General features: G+C 34.3%; 1 long non-coding RNA gene across 1 annotated transcript; it reads right to left on the minus strand.

Annotated features, from left to right (window-relative positions):
- Window positions 1-6,409: 6,409 nt before the first annotated feature.
- Window positions 6,410-7,629, minus strand: LOC135224164 (uncharacterized). Its single transcript, XR_010316662.1, has 5 exons — window positions 7,467-7,629; window positions 7,288-7,356; window positions 7,047-7,186; window positions 6,821-6,903; window positions 6,410-6,691 (listed from the first exon to the last, which is right to left on the minus strand). It is a non-coding gene; the product is annotated as an uncharacterized LOC135224164 (long non-coding RNA).
- Between the last annotated feature and the right edge of the window lie 212 nt (window positions 7,630-7,841).

The raw sequence follows: 7,841 nt of genomic DNA on the forward strand, positions 1-7,841 counted from the left end.
TGCTCCTCTATTTTGAGAAATTTTCTTCAAGATTGCTCTCCAGAAATCATGGAATCACCAAAAGCTGAGAGTTAAGTGGTTATTTTTAAGATTTTGTCAAAACAGTTAGGTTAAAAACTGTGGAACAAAAAATTTTTATTGTGAGTACAAAGACGAGTGTTTGTTTACCCATCCCATGTTGTTTAGAGCATGTGATCGGCAAGATACATGTTCCAGGCTAGCCTTTATGAACGTGAAAAGTTTTTAAAAATATTTTTTTTTTGAGGTTTTTTGCCTAAAGAACTACTCCATATTGGATTATTAATTTAGTTAATCTTTTCAGATAATGGTTTCTAGAATTTCCTATGAAGTAGCCTACATGAGCTTAGTAGCCTAGCCAATTTAGGACAAGTAATTTTATACTAGGAATGGCTATTATCGGTAGCCCGTAACCTAAGATAGTAAATTTTAAAGATGATTAAATAACCCTAACAAAGTACTTACCTAATTTTTTGATGACAAGTACCTAGAAGTAGAGAAACAGACTACACCATTTTAGTTTTATTTTGCCATATTTAGTATGACCGAAATAAACCAAGCCAGATAATTCCTAGTGTTAAGTAGTGAACCCTTACTAACACTATTAGTCAAAGTTGTTAGCCTAGAATGCATATTAATACTAAGGCCAGTTAAATTGGCAACAGGTGCCAAATGTAATAGTAGTCTAAAACTAAGAGCTACTTTTAAAGTGGTGATTTTTAAGGAACATGTTGAATTGGGTGCTGGAATTGTAATTCTAATTAGTTACTAAGTTATGCTTAGAGTAAGTGTTGATTTACTTATAAGGTAAAATAACCTAACACAAAGGTTAGTGTTGGTATGATGGTTTTATATAGGCTAGTTTATCAGTAAAATAACATGCTATAACTATTCGAGGCATAGCAAAAATTTCTGTTTTGCCATGATTTAGTATCTTAGCCTATATGTATATGTGTATATATATGTATATGTATACAGTATATGTATATGTATATGCATTTATGTATGGGTGTATGGGTTTATAAACCACTTTATTAAAAATTTCAAAAATTACATGACTTGGTAAATAGTAACTTGGCTATGTCGCCTAACTAAGCGATTAGGCTACATATTAAATTATTGTTGATAATAAGTGAAAACCTAACCTTATTTGGTAGAAATAGATTATACCAAGGATACTAACCCAAGCCTTATAGAAAACTTGCTTAGGTTAGTAAATACAGTTAGCCATAAACTAACTTGAATAGTATTGGGTGTTGTTATAATTAAAATTAAAAGCTAAACATAACCAATACATAAGGGCTAAGTTTAAGTACTATAAAAATAAACAAGGCTTCAAAGGTAATTTATATGGAAATTACAATTCTCTAAAAGTAATTGAGTCGATAATTGAAATTTAACCATTTTTATGTGGGGGTTGATTTTACCCCCGGGGACTAGTATCAGAAACAGAAAAATGACCTTTGACGCCCCAGTCCCTAGTGGCCTCTGTTTTTACAGGACCGTTCCTTACTGTCTGTGCGGAGTTAGTACGTAGAATTGCCTAAATATTTTACAGAATATACTAGAAATGTACATTTGTAGTCAAACTGACTTATAAAATGATATCTACTACTCGTTAACCCTCTTACGCCGAAGGGGTATAATAAAAATCGTCTCCCGTATGCTGAGGCGGTCTCGGAGTAAGCGCCAAAGCGGAAAAAATATTTTTTTCAAAAAATCACAGCGCGCTTAGTTTTCAAGATTAAGAGTTCATTTTTGGCTCCTTTTTTTGTCATTGCCTGAAGTTTAGTATGCAATCATCAGAAATGAAAAAAAAATATAATTATCATATATAAATAATGCGATATATGATAGCGCGAAACAAAATTTCATATATAATTGTATTAAAATCGCTCTGTGAGCAAAACGGTTAAAGCTAACGATTTAATTTTTTTCCGTTGTATTGTACACTAAATTGCAATCATTTTGGTATATAACACATTGTAAAACGATCAAAGCAACATAGAGAAAATATTATCACAAAATGATGCATGAATTCGTAACGTGCGGATGTAAAAAAATGTTTTTTTCAATAATTCACCATAAATCTAAATATTGTTCTAGAGACTTCCAATTTCTTTCAAAATGAAGATAAATGATTGAATATTACTATACTGTAAGAGTTTTAGCTTACAATTGCAGTTTTCGACCATTTCGGACGAGTTAAAGTTGACCGAATGTCAAATTTTTTTTATATATTTTTTTTATATGCAAATAGTTCGAAAGTGAGAAAAGCGACAACCTTCAATTATTTTTTGTTGTATTCTACATAAAATTGCGCGCATTTTCAAATATAAAACTCTATGAAACGCCTAATGTGAAATGGAGCAAATATAACGATAATGCGACGTACGCATTTTGGAGATTTGCGCCGTAGAATCTGCGCACGGAGGGAAGGAAAGTTTTTTTAAATTCACCATAAATCTAAATATTGTGCTAGAGACTTCGAATCTGTTTCAAAATGAAGATAAATTACTGAATATTACTAGACTGTAAGAGTTTTAGCTTACAATTGCATTTTTCGACTACTTCGGTAGTCAAAGATGACCGAACGTGGTTTTTTTTCTATTTATCGTGATTTATATGCAAATATTTCGGAAATGAGAAAAGCTATAACCTTCAATCCTTTTTGGTTGTATTTTGCATGAAATTGCGCACATTTTCATATATAAAACTTTATGTAACGGCTAATTTAAAATGGGGTAAACATTACGACAATCGGACGAAAAAATTTCTAATTTTTTTCGGAAGAGTTACAGCGCGGACGTAAGGAAAATGTTTTTTTTTCATAAATTCACCATAAAACGAAATATTGTGCCAGAGACTTCCAATTTGTTGCAAAATGAAGGTAAATGATTAAATATTACTAGAATATAAGAGTTTTAGCATACAATTGCGTTTTTTGACCATTTTGGTAGAGTCAAAGTTGACCGAGGGTTGAAATTTTGGCACTTATCGTTATTTATCTGAAAATATTTCAAAACTGATAAAAGCTACAACCATGGGTTGTTTTTAGTTGTATTGTGCATGAAATTGCGCACATTTCCATATATAAAACTTTATGTAACGGCAAATTTAAAATGATGCAATCATTACGACAATCACATAAAAAAAATTTATTGGAAGAGTTACTGCGCGGACGTAAGGAAAAAGTTTTTTCATAAATTCACCATAAATCAAAATATTGTGCTAGAGACGTCCAATTTGTTGCAAAATGAAGGTAAATGATTGAATATTACTAGAATATAAGAGTTTTAGCTTACAATTGCGTTTTTCAACCATTTCGGTAGAGTCAAAGTTGACCGAAGGTTGAAATTATGGCACTTATCATTATTTATATGAAAATATTTCAAAACTGATAAAAGCTATAATCATGACAATTTTTTTTGTATTCTACATGAAATTGTGCACATTTTCATATATAATACTCCATGTAACGTCTAATTTAAAATGGTGCAAAAATTATGTCAAAGTGGCGAAACAATTTCTGAGATGTGTCACTGATACTTTTTAGTGCGATAAGAAAGAAATTCGCGCTTGCGCGCCTGCGTAACGATTGTAAACAAAACAACGCCTTGATCCGTGAGCTCCTAGCATCCCCCAAGGTACGTGATTCAAAAGTTTTCGGCTGGTAGGCCTATAAGTATTTTTCCACGAATTTAAAAAAAAAAACTTTTTTATGTCGACGTTTAATACGTCCAATCGGCACCTGGGAGACAATTTATGTCGATGTTTAATACGTCCAATTGGCGCAAGAGGGTTAATATTTATGGTTTTCAAGTATTAAAAATAATTTATACCAAAATAAAATTTTTCTAATAACAACTTGGTTTTTTCACTACAGGGCCATCTTGAGAAATGACCCTCAATTAAGGTGTGCCATAGGTGGTTGCTCGGTATGATTTTTGCCAGTGGGTACAGCCCATACCACCTGCCATAGGCATAGTCCTTGTAACGATCAAGGCAAATTTGTTCGGTCACCTGATATGTGCGAGATTTGTAGCGTGCTCTTGGCAGCAAGCTTTAAAGATGAAACTGCTCACTTTAGACTGTACTGTCTTGATGGGTCCTAGGGTTTAGCAAAGGTGAGGAAGGGGAAGACTATATATATCCGGTAAAACTCTGGCAGCATGTATTTAAACCCTTCTCTGACATATTTGGGCCAAAAACCAATATTATCAGTCACCACTACCCTCCAGGTACATCCTGAGGAGGAATTAGAGGAATCCTTGCCTATAGGTGAAGTGTTCAAAGACTTTGAGGTAGATATTGATACCGAAAGAACCTTGCTGAACCCAGAAGGACCAGGGACACAGATGTCAATCACCTATGGGAAAAACATTGTAAAGAAAGTCAATCTCCCATGCAGCTTTCAGAAGCTGATCAGGATCCTTCCCCCAAAAGGGATATAAGGATCCACCTGAACCTAATGGAAATAGCAGCAATTTCAGAAGGTTATAGCAATTCACCCAGGACTTCTGCCCCCCGGGGAACAGACAGCTGCAGCTCACTTGTAGATATACAATCAGGTTTCGAAATTCCCCCAAAAGGGATACACAGTTTGTGGTATTAGATCACCTTTGTAAGGAAATAATGAATACATCAAAGCTGCTTTTGCTGCTGAAAGGCAACAGATAATGGACATACTGCATGATACACCAAAATGAAAACGTCCTGCATCTTGCAATAGAATGGGGAGAGTTGAAACCAAATCTGCCCAAACAAGAGTTAGAGTGCAAGCCCAACTGGAACCAACAAAATGGCCAGTCCCAGTTATGAGTCTTACGACTAAAATCTGGCAGAGACTCTAAAATCTTACTCCGATGTTGATAATCCTTTGCGAGATGCCTCATGTGCCTCAGGATCGTAAGTATCTTATTAACCCTTAAACGCCTAAGCGGTATTATAAAAATCGTCTCCCATATGCCGGCGGCGTTCACGAGTGAGCGCCGAAGCGGAAAAAATGTTTTTTTCAAAAAATCACAGCACGCTTAGTTTTCAAGATTGAGAGTTCATTTTTGGCTCCTTTTTTGTCATTGCCTGAAGTTTAGTATGCAACCATCAGAAATAAAAAAAATATATACAGGGAGTCCCCGGGTTACGACGGGGGTTCCGTTCTTGAGGCGCGCCGTAAGCCGAAAATCGTCGTAAGCCGGAACGACACTTGGAAATATGCCTTAAACTAAGAAAAAGTTAGAGACCTTACCTGTGTGACATGCAAGTATATTGCATGATGTGTAGTGTGGTTATTTCAATGGCAAAGGATGGTTCTTGAAGGTATAATTCTTATTAAACTCTTGTGACACTATAAAGCACAATGTACTACACTTAATCCTTAGGTTAGATTATACACTAAACACTATATTATGCACTGTACACTACGTAGTAGTATTTGGTAGATCCTGGAGTACACTAAAATCCCAGTCTGGTAGCTCTGGAAGGTAAAAGTATAACACAATTAGTACAAAATACTACACAAAGTCCTGAATGCAATATGTAAATTATAGATATCAGAGTAAAAGAGTTAATGTATGTTAATTAATTCCTTACTTTTAGTTTATAATTCCTTACTTTGAGTTATATCAAGAGTAAAAAAGTTAATGTATGTGAATTAATTCCTTACTTTTAGTTTAAAGTTGTCATGCTATGTAACCCTGGATGCACAAAGTCTATGTGGCCCCATAGCCTACATCATTCAGGGGGGGGGGTTCTGGAATGTACAAAAATAATTAGTATGTCAGTAAGTACTCTATTTATAGTAAGTTACATACAGTAATATGCACCATACGTGGTTTAATATCACATATATAACATGTATAAAACTTAGTTAATGTATGTTAATTAATTCCTTACCTTTAGTTTAAAGTTGTCGTGCTATGTAACCCTGGATGCACAAAGTCTTATGTGGCCCCATAGCCTACATCATTCAGGGGGTTCTGGAATGTACAAAAAATAATTTTGTCAGTAAGTACTCTATGCATAGTAAGTTACATACAGTAATATGCACCATACAGTGGTTTAATATCAACTGGTATGCATAGTAAATGATTGGTCTACACCCCCTGTTCAGCAGGGAGTGTACAGTATGTACGTAATTCCATGAGGGACCTTGATCACTTATCCCATGTGAGAGATCTTGGTCACTTTTTTTTAGTATGTACGTATAAAACTTACTTAATGTATGTTTACTACACTATGTATAATTCCTTACCTTTATGTTATGTAGTAACCTGGACAAAGTTTATGTGGCCCCATAGCCTGCATCATGGAGGGGTCCTGGTTTTCTGGAATGTACCAAAAAAGTATCAAAGTTAAGTCATGTTTTATGTATTTTTTTTTAGTTAAGTTACATACAGTAACCATACGTACAGTGGTTTATAACATGTATGTACATAATCAAACTTGGTTGGAAATTCCTGTAAAAAAAAGTTATGTACGTATGTAATACTACTGTATGTAAAAACCTTACTGTTCATACTTTGTTACACTACATGTTACATGTGATACGTATACTTTCCTGAAGGGTTTTTTTCCATCCAAAAATGGTGCTTCTACTTGTAGTTATCCCTTGATGACACTTGTAGTAGTAATTTGTTAGTAACAACCTGGAGTTGTGTGAAAAATGTTGGTTCTGGAAGGAAAAAGTAACAAAATTAGTGTACAAAATATACACTACAGAAAGTTGTGAATGCAATATGTTAATTACTGTAGATATATCAAGAGTACTAAAAGAGTTAATGTATGTTAATTAATTCCTTACTTTTAGTTTAAAGTTGTCGTTCAATGTAACCCTGGATGGACAAAGTCTTATGTGGCCCCATAGCCTACATCATTCAGGGGGTTCTGGAATGTACAAAAAATAATTTTGTCAGTAATAGTACTCTATGCATAGTAAGTTACATACAGTAATATGCACCATACAGTGGTTTAATATACATATAACATGTAGTATAAAACTTAATTTAGAAATTCCTTACATAACTTACCAACTTTTAGTGAGTCTCAAAGCTGTTACCTAGGTTGTGGGAGATGGAGGTGGAGGTGTAGAGCATTCATGATAAGGATGCATTCCAAACCTAACTTCAGTGTGCTTTATCACAGATAACAGGCTAGGATGATGGGCAGTCTGGAATGAAGAATTAATATTAAAGGACAGTATGTAACCACTTAGGTGTACAAAATTTATTGTACGTATGCAAACATTAAACACAACTGAGAATTCCTTACCTTCAGCAAAATGAAGACATGTAGGCTATGTAGAGGTCTGGTTTATGTAAGTCACAGGTGCATGCCAGTCTGGAATGATAATGTAATAGTACATATGATTATATAGTATGTATGTTACATACATAACATGGTTATTACATATGTAATAATAAAACATTAATAAAAAAAAATGTCCTTACCAAATTCTAGTGGTTGGCTTGCTTACTGGGATGGCCATATGGTACATGAGAGTGGGTGGCTGGGCTATGGAGTGGGATGGGCAGGTGCTTGGGAGTCTGGAATGATAAAAAATATATAAAATGATAGTTACTACTACTGTAACTACTGCACATGTTATTACTGTTTGACATATGTATGTGTAATACGTATGTTCAATATAAAAAATGAAGAATTCTTTTACCTGAAGGAATGGAGAGGTGATACTACTCGTATCAACTGATTTGGGCTCTGGAGAGGTGATACTCGTATCAACTGATGAGGGAACATCTCATCTGGAAAGAATGATAGGGTACATAAATATATTATAAGGTGGATGTAATTGTAGCATATGTACA

Source organism: Macrobrachium nipponense, chromosome 10 (assembly GCF_015104395.2).
Source record: "Macrobrachium nipponense isolate FS-2020 chromosome 10, ASM1510439v2, whole genome shotgun sequence".
Taxonomy (NCBI): Eukaryota; Metazoa; Arthropoda; class Malacostraca; order Decapoda; family Palaemonidae; genus Macrobrachium; species Macrobrachium nipponense.